Below are 15679 nucleotides of genomic sequence, written 5' to 3' on the forward strand. Positions count from 1 at the left end.
TTTGATACATAACCTCTAAACTAAAAATCCGATTACAATGAAATTCAATAGCAACCTATGGCGCAACTAGACCTTTCATTTGCAATTAATTTTATGGAAATCGGTCCAGCCATCTCTGAGAAAAGTGAGTGAGAAAAAAAAGTTGCACATACACACACACACATACACACATACATACAGAAAATGCTCAGTTCGTCGAAAGAAGTCGAGTGGTATATGACATTCGGCCATTGGGACCACTTTTATACCTTCGGTTTTTCCAGTGATTGCTATACCTTTCTAGGAGAAAGGCGAAAAGTATATTTTCTAACTAATCCATGGAATGGATTCTCATTAGTTCACTTTAGATATCTCATGAAGTAGAATCCTCAAAAACTTATCTAAAATCTGTGAATTTGTTGTAATAGGTAGTCGGGAATCTACACTGAAAAACTCATTTATTTCGATCATCTAACCAAGAAAAGGAAATCTACCCATTACAACGGAATTCATTCAGCAGCCAACCAAAGTTTCTTTCATCATTTGCGGACTACATTTTGTATTAATCACTAAACAAAATCACTCACTACACTAAGAATACTTTAATCCTCAAAATGTTCACCTTAAATTTCCGAAAACAAGCTGCGACAGCACTGCAGTAGACTACCAATTTGCGCGTAAACAACTACAGCGGATATCTAGGTAACCTACTATGACGGTATGCGCAGTGGTGGGCACCATTCCGCTAATTCGCTAATTAGCGACGCTAAAATTCAGTAAGCGATTTAGCGATTTCGCTAATTTTTGAGCTGGTTAGCGAAACTGTTAGCGTCGCTAAAATTTTGGCCTTCGAAACGCTAATCGTTAATTCGCTAAATTTTGTAGAGAAGCGACAATAGAAATATTTAGAAAAACTGTGAATTGCTGATGGCGTACGTAAATTGCTTCTGAAGATGAACATACTTTACTGCGAAAGTTACTTTTGTCAGTTTTTTACCCTAGAATGGAGTTCCAGTTATCGTACAAGCCACAGGAGCATTTTGAAGAACAAGCACAAGGTCTAGATTGAATTTTCGGCACACCAAGAACCTTGGTAAATTGCAATGCGCTTGAAATTATGACAACTTTGGTTCTACTTTTTCGATTCAGATAATAATTGAATTTTTATGAAAACATTTCTAAGAGTATCTATTTTCAATACAAGCTAAATAACTTTTGTTATTCTTGTTTTTACAAAATCAAATATGAATACCGTTTCGTGAACCTCTAACTGTAACTAGCTTTAAAAAGTAATTGTTTTCGTTTGTTTAACCCAAAAAGATCAAAGTGGTCCAAATCTTACACAACACGAGCAATAAATATAGCGATATGACTGTTTACATATTAAAAAGTTAGCGATTAGCGAAAGTTTCGCTAATGTGGGTTTAGCGTTTAGCGTTTAGCGATTATCGAGCTAAATTTTCCGGTTAGCGACTTAGCGATTAGCGTTGCTAAATTTTCGATTAGCGGTGCCCACCACTGGGTATGCGGCTACGTATATTAACAAAGTGATTAACTGTGTGATGAACACGGGAGTGTCGTGAGATGAATAATTAAGAAGTGGTTTAGGTTTTGAGATGAGTATGGGAGTGTTGTAAAAAATAGTTTGTTTTACAAAATTCAGGATAAAACTAACGAAGTTTACCAAATTTCCATTGATGGGCGATTCTATGAGAGCATGTAATCATATTTTGTTTATTAGTTCAACGATTTCGTGTAAAACTGGTGTTTACTCCATGCATTCTTCGTGAACGTCGGCCTAATGAGATGAATAATTCAACAAATACCCAGACAGCGTTTTCAGCATCGCAAAAAATCGCTCCTTTGTTACGTGTTTCATCGTTGCATCGAATGTTTTCTGCGATCGGAAAACATTAAACTTCGGCGTCAGCCGAATTACAAATCATGTTAAAAATGAACATCGGTATCACGTTTACTCTGTCCGTGTGGATCACGAGGGCAGAGTGGCGAGCACAAATACATGAGGTTGAGTTCAGATGGGCATGTCGACCGGTTCGGTGTTCGCAAGATTTTGGGGCCCCTTTGAGTGGTGGGCCTGGTGCGGACCGCACCAACCGCACCCCCCTAGCTACGCTACTGCCCCATACGGTCAGGACTATAACCCGAACTAGTTGTTAGGCACGTTTTATGGTTATTGATTATGCAGTATACGAGTCGAATGAAAAGGGTAGTCAACATTGCGATTTGAGAAGAGATCCGGCACCTCTGACACGTGAAACCTGGTTGCCAAATTGACGTTTTTTTTCATCGCTTATCTCTCTCTCTCTCTGAGATCTCTAGTCCTGTCCTTGGTGTGTATAGAGTTCTCCAGGCGCGTTTGTATAAGTGCGATGTATTCGATTTTTCTTTGTTAGCTGTAAGAATTTTTGTCACCTGTGAGAACTGTCATCTAAGAGAGAATAAAAAACTATCGAGTTTGATTCACGCTCTCACAAATTTCGATATAGAGTTCTCTAAGCGAAAACACACGAACACTACGACACGGCCCGCTTTACACTGTATATTGAAATTTGTGATAGTGTGAACCAAACTCGGTAGTTTATATTCTCTCTTTTAGATGACAGTTCTCACAGGTGACAAAAAGTTCTTACAGCTAACAAAGAAAAATTGAATACATCGCACTAATACAAACGCGCCTGGAGAACTCTATACAGTGTAAAGCGGGCCGTGTCGTAGTGTTTGTGTGTTTTCGCTTGGAGAACTCTTTCGGGTCAGAGATGCCAGACTTTTCTTTGACAAATCTGTATAATACATAAAAAATGTCTGTATAAGTCTGTATACCGCTACGAAAAAAAATTACCCTTACATAAGGTATGTTTAGACTATCTGATTTATTCATCTGATTCGAGCTGATTGCTCGAAAATATATCGAATGCAATGTTGGTTTACGTTTACACCTATTCGATGTTGTGATTCGACATGCCGTTCGTTTCTATTTTTCGTTCGACTCCAAGAATATAAAGGGTGATTTTGTAAGAATTTGGTTTTGCTTTAAAAAACGCATAAAAATTACAAAACTGTATGAAATCTTTATTTGAGCCGATAAATTGGTTTATGCCATTTACTTTTTAAAGATAATTTCATTCAAATGTTGGCCCTGGCTACGTTTTAAATAGTCCATACGAAAAGTCCAATTTTGGGTCACTTTTTCGAGCATTTCGGCTGGTATCTCGCGAATAACGCTACACGCGTTGTTGTTGTTGTAACGCTACACGCGTCTCGCGAATAACGCTACACGCGTTGTTGTCTTCCAAGGCTGGAATTGTTGTTGGCTTATCCGCATAGACGAGAGACTTAACGTAGCCCCACAAAAAATAATCTAGCGGTGTTAAACCGCATGATCTAGGCGGCCAATTCACCGGTCCATTTCGTGAGATGAATTGCTCACCGAACTCATTCCGCAATATGTCCATTGATTCGCGCGATGTGTGGCACGTTGCTCCGTCTTGCTGAAACCACATGTCAACAAGACCCAGCTCTTCCATTTCCGGCAAAAAAAATCAGAAAACATCGCGCGATAGCGAGCGCCATTGACCGTAACGTTGCGATTTTGATCATCTTTGAAGAAGTACGGACGAATGATACCTCCAGCGTGTAAACCGCACCAAACCGTGCATTTTTCTGGGTGCATTGGCGATTCTTGTATTTCCTCTGGTTGCTGGTTAACTAGAAATGAGCTTCGTCACTGAACGCAATTTTTCGGTAAAAAAGTGGATTTTTGGCAAGTTGTTCTCAGGCCCAAAAATTCGATTATTTGTAAGCGTTGTTCAGGCGTCAGTCTGTTCATGGTGAAATGGCAAACCAAACTGAGTACATTAGACTTTGACAGCAGTTAGAATTCCCGCGTGAACTGTCAAATCACCCTTTAGTAACCTTTAATTTTTTTAGTCTTTTGTTTTGGCTTTCCATAACAAAAATGATTTTCGTTTTATGTGTGCTAGCAAATATTGAAATGGAGAAAGATTTCATTTGACATTCATTTGGCAGTTCTTCCTTCCGAGTATGTCGAACGGTAAATCGAGCAGCCTTTCGATTTCTGCACTGGTCAAAATCAGATCGACATGTCTAATTGTCTAAACGTACCTATAGATGCCTAATTATTTGTCGACCTGTCAGATTCTTTTGTTTTATTGCTTGTTTTGATTGTTCTTTTTCGAGTTTATCATAGTTGGTCGATTAATCGATAACTAATTTAACTTTTAAATCCTAGTAACACATAGAAGTAAGAGTCTTTCCCGTGACAAAATCGTCGTTCCGGTCAGAATGGGAATGGTAAGGTAATGCAGGGTTTCGGAGAAAAGTGAAATTTAGCTAAACTGACACATGATGGCGGAAGTCTCGCGGTTATAAAAATAGTACCTTCAAGATTTGGGACATTTTAAGTAATTCTTCAACGTTGGATATTGCTCCGAATAGAACAAACGGTCTTTTCACCAATATAACCTGCATGGTAATCGATCGAGACAATCAGTTGTTTGTTACTGGGAGCGAAGCAGGCTGAGTAGTGCCTATTGTGCCCACGGGGCCGGTGAAAACTCCATAGCCTGACTCGAGTCCCGTTGCCAAGATTTCACTCTTAAAAACGCAGATTAATATGTTCGGCAGTGTTTAGTTCGTAGTTCACTTATTCCAGCAACGGCTACAGTGACTCTCGGTTTTTGTGTTGTTGTTTTTTGTGTATACTGGAAAAACGATTATGCAGAATATCAGATATCTGTATAATATCTGTATTATGCCTTGTTCAGACTACGCCGGATATCACCTGATATCGCCAGATGATATCGGATATCACCTCGAGCGTTCACATTTGACTGAGCTGATATGATTTGACATTTGCTTTGGTAATTCAAAAAAGAGAAGAAAACAAAACCAGGTCAAAGCTAAAACAAGACAACAAGAGCAATGGGATTAGGATAGGGATGTCAGTGAGTTGGCTCGCACCAACGCAAACTCTAATATGCAATTGTCAACATGTGCGGGATGAAAATAGCAAAAATATTTCCTTCCTTTTTCCTCGCATGCAACGCGAAGTGCGAAATTTGTAGGGTTGCGTCAAATGTCTGTTGGCCGTGTTGCCAACTACTTGAAATGTGGTTATTATTGGTTTTCGAACATGATATCCGCGATAGCATGTAGCCGAGGTGATATCCGTTGACAGCTCGAATGTATGGGATATCAGGTAATATGGATGGTGATATGGCCTCGATAGCACGAATCGCCTGATATCAGGTGATATGCGGTGTAGTGTGAACGGGGTATCATACTAAATCTCGCGTAATTTTTTAAAAGGACCTAAGTAACAATAAGAGATTCTCTTCTCTCTCACTTTGTTTTTTTTGGTTTAAATTAGTTTATTGGACACGGCACGATACATTTTCTGTTATACTGAGCCAAGAACAATTCGTATTAATTCTACGTTAGCAGGGAAAAGAGGGATGCCTTTTTTTATTCTCGCGGCCGACTACGAGCTAGTGGGGATTTGAGGTGAGAGGAGGGGAGATACAATTTTGACTTGAAACTATTTTGGAACTTTGTTTTTTAACTGGTAGAGCAATTGTATTCTTGTTTGTTGTGGGTTCAAAATATTTGTGTAAGCATAGATGCGGGCTCTTCGTTTCCGTGTCTTCAGCATAGCATATTTGTATCCTAATTCTGACAAATAGACAAAGAAAATTTTAAATTTTAATGTCAGCGTTTTTCAGAAAGCAGTATAGCTGTGTCATGTACTGGAGATCACCGCTTCCCAGAATGTCTCTAACGGGTACGTTCGGTTGTTTTCCTCGGGCCCGAAGGGAATCTATAAGCTCGGACCTAACACGACAGTATTCGGTACACGACCAAACAACATGCTCGATGTCATGGTAGCCATCGCCACAAACGCAGTGATTACTGTCTACAAGCCATATACGAAAGAGATGCGTGTTTAACGTGTAGTGATTGGACATAAGTCTGGACATCACGCGAATGAAGTCCCGACCGACATCCAACCCCTTGAACCATGCTTTCGTCGATACCTTAGGAAAAATGGAATGTAGCCACCGTCCCAGTTCATCTGAGTTCCATGATGATTGCCAACTGTTGAGTGTTCTCTGACGCAAAATGCTATAAAATTCATCATAAGCAATTGGTCTTTCATAAATATCGCCATCAATAGCACCCACCTTAGCTAAAGAGTCAGCCTTTTCATTGCCCGGAATCGAGCAATGAGAAGGGACCCACGCTAAGGTAACCCGGTAATTTTTATCTGTTAAAGCACTTAAAAACCGCCGTATTTTCCCCAGGAAATACGGGGTGTGCTTCACAGGCTTCATTGATCGCAGAGCCTCAATGGCACTTAGACTATCTGTGAAGATGAAGTAGTGGTCTGTGGGTAGGGTTTCGATGATTCCAAGAGAGTACTGAATAGCAGCAAGTTCTGCGACGTACACGGAAGCAGGAGCATCGAGTTTGTAGGAGGCGGTAAAATTTTCGTGGAAAACACCGAAGCCAGTGAACTCATCTAGATTAGATCCGTCAGTGTAAAACCTTTTATCATAACTAACATGTTTAAACTTATTGGAAAAAAAATCTTAGGGATCTCTTGGGGTCGCAATTGATCCGGGATACCAGAAATGTCTTGTTTCATGGTGGTGTCGAAGAATATAGCATTATTAGAAGTATCTAAAAGTGCGACATTGGAGGAATCGTATGAAGAAGGATTAATATCTTGAGCCATATAGTCAAAATATAAAGTCATAAATCTGGATTGAGATTGAAGGTCGACCAACCTCTCGAAATTTTCAATTACTAATGGGTTCATAACTGTGCATCGAATTAGCAACCGGTAAGAGAGATTCCAAAAACGATGTTTCAACGGAAAAATACCCGCTAGCACTTCAAGACTCATCGTATGGGTCGACTGCATGCAACCTAAGGCAATACGCAAACAACGATATTGTATTCGTTTTAGTTTGATCAAATGTGTGTTTGCTGCGGAGCGGAAGCAGAAACACCCGTACTCAATTACAGACAATATCGTTGTTTGGTAAAGCCTTAGAAGGTCTCCTGGGTGGGCTCCCCATCAGGTTCCGGTAATCGTACGAAGAAAATTAATCCTCTGTTGGCATTTTCGTGTCAGATACCTAATATGACAAGCCCAGGTGCATTTGGAGTCGAACCAGACCCCGAGATATTTAGCGACTAAAACCTGAGAGATCGTTTTACCCGTTAGTAGGAGCTGCAGCTGAGTTGGGTTATGGTTCCTAGAAAAAACGACCAACTCAGTTTTCTCCGGAGAGAATTCGATACCCAGCTTAAGAGCCCATTCAGACAAATTGTCTAAGGTATCTTGCAATGGTCCTTGCAGATCGTTAGCCTCGCTACCAGTAATGGATACAACGCTATCGTCTGCAAGCTGCCGTAGCGTGCATGAATTTGCAAGACATTTATCGATGTCATTGACGTAAAAATTATATAAGAGAGGGCTTAAACATGAGCCCTGGGGAAGGCCCATGTAACTAATTCGGGAAGTTGTCGAATCGCCATGTGAGAAATACATATGCTTTTCTGACAACAAATGGAGCAAAAAGTTATTCAAATTTGGTGAAAGTCCCTGCGAATGAAGTTTCGCGCTTAAAACTTCTACAGAGACAGAGTCAAAAGCCCCCTTAATATCCAAGAACGCAGAAGCCATTTGCTCTTTTCGAGCAAATGCGAGTTGAATTTCAGTAGAAAGCAACGCTAGGCAATCGTTCGTCCCTTTGCCCCGGCGAAAGCCAAATTGAGTATCTGAAAGTAAACCGTTTGTTTCGACCCATTTGTCTAACCGTAAGAGGATCATTTTCTCCATTAATTTCCGGAGGCAAGAGAGCATCGCAATCGGCCTATATGAATTGTGATCAGAGGCAGGTTTCCCGGGTTTCCGAATAGCAATGACTTTTACCTCCCTCCAGTCATGCGGAACAATATTTAGCTCAAGATACTTGTTGAACAAATTCAACAAGCGTCTTTTTGCAGAGTCGGGTAGATTCTTCAACAGGTTGAATTTTATTCTATCTAACCCTGGAGCCTTATTGTTACACGACAGGAGAGCCATTGAAAATTCCAACATCGAAAATGGGGGCTTTTCCGTAGTTACTAAAAACGCGTCGCGAAAGGTTTTCTGTTCCGGTACAGAGTCCGGACAGACCTTTTTGGCAAAATCGAGTATCCAGCGATCTGAATACTCCTCACTCTCATTCGAAACGTCACGGTTCCGCATGCGCCTGGCGGTATCCCAAAGAGTGCTCATCGCTGTTTCCCTTGACAACGCGTTTACGAACCCCCGCCAGTATCCGCGTTTTTTCGCCTTTACTAAGCTCTTCATCTGCCTGCCCAGTGCCTCGTACTTTCGAGGCAGGTTGACAGTGCCGTACTCGCGGTAGTCCTTATACGCCGCGGACCTTCGCGCGTACAGCTCAGAGCACTCTTTGTCCCACCATTTGTTGGGAGGGCGCTGTCTAATCGTTACCCCGGGTATCGGTTTCGTCTGAGCTTGAGTCGCGGCGTCGATTATCAAGCCAGCTAAGAACGCGTATTCTTCCTCCGGAGGAAGTTCCTCGTGAGTCTCGATAGATTGCGCTATAATAGACTCATAACACTTCCAATCAATATTACGTGTAAGGTCGTAGGAAATATTGATTGGGTTCGGGGGAGTTGAACCATTAGCAATTGATATAACGATTGGAAGATGATCACTACCGTGGGGATCGTTGATTACTTTCCACTGGCAATCTAACGCTAATGATGTCGAGCAGAGGGATAGGTCAAGCACGCTTTCACGTGCTGGAGGATTAGGTACACGTGTCGCTTCCCCAGTATTCAAAACTGTCATATTGAAGTCGTCGATCAAGTTACAGATTAAAGAAGATCGGTTGTCGTCGTACAGCGACCCCCATAGCGAACAGTGAGGGTTAAAATCTCCCAAAATCAAAAAAGGTGCGGGAAGCAATTCTGCTATATCAAGGAGTTGCTTCTGTTCAATCCGCGCGGATGGGGAAATATATAACGAAACAAGGCAAAGGTCTTTTCCATTCATATTCGTTTGAATGGCAACAACTTCAATATTCGAGATCGAGGGGAGGTCGATTCTGAAAAAAGAAGAGCACTTTTGACGTGGGACTACGTCTTTGTTTTCTATACTGGGATGCATTCTGTAAAACAGGAAACGAAATTGGCAAATGTTACGTCAGATTTCAAACGATAATAACAGCATAACCACATGATGGATAGCAATAATCAATATATTGTTGGATAGATAAAACGTGTAACAATTTTTTAATACGCTAGTCATCATTATTACTTCACTGCTAAAACGGTGAAAATTGATAAAAAATTACAAGAAAATTTACACGAACAATGAACTAATCACACGCGAGCATTCCTAGCACAGACGATGTGAATGGACACCAACTATACCCTGTGATATTCTCTGTTTCAACATCAAAGAAAAAAAATGGACAGAGTCTCCCCGTCCCAACAGGTCAATTTAAGTTTGCTTCCATGAACTTAGACTAATCTGAGGTCTCGAAGGTAAAGATTTTTCAAAAGGTTTTGAAATAAGCAATTTACTTAAACAATTTCTAAACCTGCTCTGACACAATAGAAACTGATGTCTTGAAAGAAAACATGCTGGTAAAAGCAACAATACCGTACAGTATAATATAAATATTATGTGGAGCAGAGCGCCGCTGGTCTCTCGTCGTCTGCAGCGGTACACGACTTCTATTTCCGTGAATTTTAGCAAAAACTGCAGTGCTGCAGCATTGACAGTGATTAAAAGTTTATCTCATGAATATGGTTACCTTAAAAAAAAAACATAAACTACTCAACAAGAATTGAGCATTTTTGCAACGGTCATAAGATTTATTTTGCATTGTATCTTCGATATTCATTAAATGATCGCAATCGAAAGAGTAGATTTCTGAAAATACAAATTTATAGAAGCTTAAGAGCCAGCGAATGCTTTTGAATATTTTGTCGATTCACTAGGATCTATTCAGAATCTTTGTTACACATTTCAACATTGTTAGATGATATACTTTTGTTTTCAGTTTAACAAATAATACAACAAACGATATTACCTAATTGTTGGCAAATGAAAAAAAAATTGTCAAACAAAAAGCAGAAATTAATCATTTCGAACTTTAACTTCCTTGTTATGATTTTTCGCTAGATGTTGTTGATAATTTTGTTCAACATATCTTCTTATGTTTTCCTATGAGTGAACCTATGTAACGGCTTCGAAATTACTTCCATAATAAGATTTATGTAATAAATTTAATTTGATCAGAGTTAAATAAGACAAAATCATGTAATATGATAACGTGGGTATTGTTGGATTTGGTTTATGAGAAAATAGTGTTAATTCTGATTCTGACGCATTGCGGGAAATTCATGGTGCTTCTACAATAACAACGACACGCTTGTTAAATAAATGTTGTTCGCACAAAAAAAAACACTACACAATATCGTTATGTGTAATCGAAGTTCTTTCGAGTGTTATTCGGTATATTCCTAAAAAAATATGGGGAGGCTGCGTATGAAAAAATACTTGAACCACAGAACAAACGAATTGTTGCTGTCTGCAGATTCTAATTACAGTGTTTAGTCCCACGTCACCATTTCATACAACCCTAGGGCTGTATACCTTGTGGTATTTGATCCCTAAAAGTACCCCTCCACCGTGTGAGTCTCGATCTCGACGAATGATGTTGAAATCGTTGAAATTAAGTTGGTCATTTGAATTGAGAAAAGTTTCACAGAGCGCGAACGCATCACAATTGTATGTGTTTATCAAATGTGAAAATAAATCGAATTTGGGGATGATACTTCTGCAGTTCCACTGTAACACAGTGACAAAATTCCTAACCTCTTTCGACGTATTAGTCATCGAGAGATACGATAGCTGAAATGAGGGGCCAAGTTGCTGTGAGTTGCTTCAAAAAGGTTTTCACTGTGGGGAGAAGGGCAAGAAGAATGTTTTGAAGGGGATCTGGCATGTTGAATGTTTTAAATATCCAGTCCACAATATCAGAGAATTTTATGAACCCTGTTTCTTTCATGTCTTCTGATCGAGAAATGGGTGCACGAGGGGTTTTTGGTGCCCCAGGAAGCGGTGGGTACTCCTGGTTTGATTTGAAATTAAAACCGGGGGGTACTTGCTTCGGTTTTTCTTCACCGCTTCCTTTTTGTGTTGTCTTATTGGTCATTCCGCTAGGGGTTATCTTACGACCTTTACGAGAAAGATTAGGAGAGTTGAGTATTCTCCTCTTCCTAGATCCCTCTGACAAGGCATAGGAACACCCTTCGACGGGATCGTCAGATGTACCCTCATCGGTTGGCAAAAAGGAAAAGATGTTTCCTGTCGAGGGTGGCTCAGCCCTCTTAAGCATTTCTGCAAAAGAGCGCTTTGATCGTTACTTAAGGGAACGCCTAATTTTTTCCTCGCGCTGTTTGTACGCGGGACATGCCGGAAGGTCATGCCGAGTTCCCAATGAGGACACTTTTCCGTTTTCCCACTGCAAGCGTTCTCAGCATGATTGCCTCCGCACTTGCTACAGCGTGCCTTGTTGCAGCAGTAGGTGGCTGTGTGACCAAACTGCTTACAGTTTTGGCAACGCATGACCCGCGGTACGAACAGGCGTACAGGTAGACGAACCCTGTCCAAGCGGACGTAGTTCGGCAGCGCGGATCCGGCGAATGTTACTCGGAAGGAATCCGAAGGGAGGAATTTCTGCTTCCCTTCTTTGATGGATACTGAATGCAATTGCTTGCAATCCAGTATCTTTACACTTTGCATCAATGGGTTTTTAAAACAGCCAACTCCATGACGCAAAATGTCATCGACAGTGAGATTCCCCTCGGTAACCACACCGTCGATTTCTACATCCTTGGCAGGGATGTACACGCGATACTCTCTCGTGAAGAGCTCGTAGCCAGCAATTTCGTTTGCTTGCTTCAAGCTACTCACGACAACTCGCAGTTTGTTCGGCCTCACCTTCGTAATCTCGGTTACGGCCGAAAAATGTTTTGCCAGGTCTTTGCCAATTTGAATAATATTCAATGGCTTCTTTATGGGCCGGAAAAAAAACAAAGTAGGGACCGCCAGCGGTATCTGGGTAAGCTTTTACCCGTACTTCCGGTACTCTTGGTACAGGACTTGGCAAAGGGGAGGGCACAGGGGAAGGTAGGGGTGAGCTGATGGGAGAAATTTCAATTTCTTCCCCGTTTGTTTCCACATCCAGGAAAAGTTGCACCTGCATGTCGTCCATTTTGCGGGAGCGTTACGCTCTATCGCACACAAACGATAAATATTCGAATATGGTGGGGGGGGGGGGGGGGGGTTCAAGTAGTTGATATTGAATTTTAAAAACAATTTGTCGATCTACAATGGATCAAATAAAATAAAGACAGTAATGCTAATACCACAGACTAACAGACGTAACACTGGAACCTAGCTCCATCGCTGCAAAAAACGTTCATTTCAAATTTTCAATCGAATAACAGTCATCGCGCGAAAACGTCGTCTGGGGCGCTGTCATGCAATCTCATACATATTTTGTAGTTCCCCATTTGACACATGCAGTAACGCTGGCGCTGATGTCGAAATACATGACGCAGCGCGAACACGACAGCAGATGGTGCTAGTGTTACTAACGTAAAGTACTGGAATCATCCAAACGATGATTTTATTAAAAAAATTGTTCGACGTGTTATGTCTGTTAGTCTGTGCTAATACTAATAACAATAGTAATAATAATAATAATAATAATAATAATAATAATAATTATAGTAATAATAATAATAACAATAATAATATCAATAATAATATTAATAATAATATTATAACATAGTAATAATATTGATAATAATAGTAAAAATTCTAAAGGTAATACTTCACCGAACGTCTAAGTCACGACCTCACGGCTGATAGTAAGATTAATCGAGCGTCTTCGCAGAACAAACAATGACGATCCAGCTTCGTGTTGTGACACAGTGGCCGTGTCCTACACGCGACCTTGTAGATGCCACTTGTAGTTGACTTCCACTCGCTCGATCGTATGGTGGTCCGTGCTGCTAGCGGGGTAACAGCGGTGCGGGAGAATTATTCTTGCTGATATATCAGCTGCGTATCGAATCACTGGCGGGGTAGCCTGCCCCTACCAGTGTGCAGATGTTTCTGCCGATATATAACAGGCTATTGTTATCGCGCAGCACAAGAACTAATCGACAAAAAAACACCCGTACGATAACTCGTGTATTGTTATTTTGCGAACTCAAACGGAGATAAACAATTTGCGTCTAATCGAGACGAAAGCAAAACAACGAATGTGTTTTGTTAATTACGTCGTCATGATAAATATTTTCCAAGCTTTCCTACCCTTAATCGAGAAATTGTAATACCACAGACTAACAGTGGAACAGTGGAACCTAGCTCCATCGCCACAAAAAAACGTTCATTTCTAATTTTCAATCGAATAACAGTCATCGCGCGAAAACGTCGTCTGGGGCGCTGTCATGCTATCTCATATATATTTTATAGTTCCCCATTTGACACATGCAGTAACGCTGGCGCCTGATATCCCATACAATCGAGCTGTCAACGGATATCACCTCGGCTACATGCTATCGCGGATATCATGTTCGAAAACCAATAATAACCACAGTTCAAGCAGTTGGCAACACGGCCAACAGACATTTGACGCAACCCTACAAATTTCGAACTTCGCGTTGCATGCGAGAAAAAAGGAAGGAAATATTTTTGCTATTTTCATCCCGCACATGTTGACAATTGCATATGAGAGTTCGCGTTGGTGCGAGCCAACTCGCTGACATCTCTATCCTAATCCCATTGCTCTTTTTGTCTTGTTTTAGCTTTGACCTGTTTTTGTATTCTTTTCTTTTCAATTACCAAAGCAAATGTCAAATCATATCAGGTCACTCCAATGTGAACGCTCGAGGTGATATCCGATATCATCTGGCGATATCAGGTGATATCCGGCGTAGTCTGAACTACCCGAAAAAAATAACATTAACAAAACATTAAAAAAACCTTAAAAATTGCTGTAATTGTACATAGTTATACCATAATTTAACTATGTTTTTCATTATAGATACATTAATTTTACATTAAATATCATTGTCCAGAACAATAAAAAACATCGTTTTTGCCATTTTTACAAAGAAAAAGGAGGGTCGTTATGTATCTTAACAGCATTTTTTCAGGCATTTTCCCCATACATTTAGAAGTCACTGACAATGTTTTTCATGGTAAAATTATTGTCGGTGGTAGATTCAACAACAAAAAACGTTGTTAAAACATGGTAATGACAACAATCGTTTACAAGCTTACAGTAAAAATACCGTGTTTTTTATGGTTCATAAAAAACACGATATTTTTACTGTATAAGCTTGTAAACGATTGTTGTCATTACCATGTTAAAACATAAACAACACGTTTTTTGTTGTTGAATCTACCACCGACAATAATTTTACCATGAAAAACATTGTCAGTGACTTCTAAATGTATGGGAAAAATGCCTGAAACAATGCTGTTAAGATACATAACGACCCCCCTTTTTCATTGCAAAATGGCAAAAACGATGTTTTTTATTGTTCTGGACAATGATATTTGATGTAAAATTTATGTATCTACTATGAAAAACATAGTTAAATTACCCAAGTAACCACAAGCATTATATCATAACACTAATTCGGCTGATTATCAACATGCGTAGTGCAATGTAAGTTTTTCAACAAACAGCATGCTATGTTACATTATATCAACTTTATGAATGTTGAGACGCACTACTTCATTACAACATTTAAGTAAACATTAGGTGTGTTTTTAAAAACAATAAATAATGCATGATTGCTTGATCTTTGAAATGGGTTCGGGAAAAGCACTAATTACGTTGTTGATATGCCATAAATAATACTTGCTCAAATCGTTAGTACATACAAGTTCTTTTTCTCAGAACGGTTGTGATCGGAATGCATAAGATATGACTTCGAAAAAGTACACCAACCTTCTTAAGAGTGGTTCTTTCAAAAGAAGAGAAAATATGTATCGTTCAATAATACCTGAGTCAAATATTGATGGGTTCAGATTACGACCTACTTTACCCGATATCAGCGTTACAACTCATCAACCCTATAGCGGGGGCCTAGTGTGGTTGGTAACGTCTCCGCCAACCACGCTCGACGCCTGGGTTCGAATCCCACCGCCGACATAGGTGTAGATGGTTGTGAGGTGGCGTGATCCACTCACAACCAACCTAACTGGTCTAGATTCAATCCTAGCCGACACCGGGAGATTTTCTGAGGCGAAAAATCTCTGGGATCACGCCTTCCATCGCATGAGGAAGTAAAGCCGTTGGCGCCGGTCCGTTAATAAACGGGTCGTGAGTTAGGGTCCTGGGTGTGGAGTCGTCTCCCTGGGCGTCGGTGATTGGCTACAACAGTGGCGGAACTAGACCGACGGAAAATAAGCGAGAGTAAAAAAAAAACTCATCAACCCTGTAGCAAACCCTTGGAAAAGGAGTTAGCAATTTTGCCACTCATTTCTGCCCAGAATTTGATTTTGGACCAGTCGGATAAGCAACACCGTACTACATTTAAG

The 15679-nt window shown here is 40.3% G+C and overlaps 2 protein-coding genes across 3 annotated transcripts in view; one reads left to right on the forward strand and one right to left on the reverse strand.

Moving 5' to 3' along the window:
* The window catches only part of LOC129718488 (uncharacterized protein K02A2.6-like), a 333122-nt gene that overhangs the window by 273250 nt on the left and 44193 nt on the right, over positions 1–15679 (reverse strand). The gene's annotated exons all lie outside the window — the stretch shown is intronic.
* The window catches only part of LOC129718490 (spastin), a 249214-nt gene that overhangs the window by 100379 nt on the left and 133156 nt on the right, over positions 1–15679 (forward strand). The window lies entirely within an intron of this gene.

Source organism: Wyeomyia smithii, chromosome 1, assembly GCF_029784165.1.
Source record: "Wyeomyia smithii strain HCP4-BCI-WySm-NY-G18 chromosome 1, ASM2978416v1, whole genome shotgun sequence".
NCBI classification, from domain to species: domain Eukaryota; kingdom Metazoa; phylum Arthropoda; class Insecta; order Diptera; family Culicidae; genus Wyeomyia; species Wyeomyia smithii.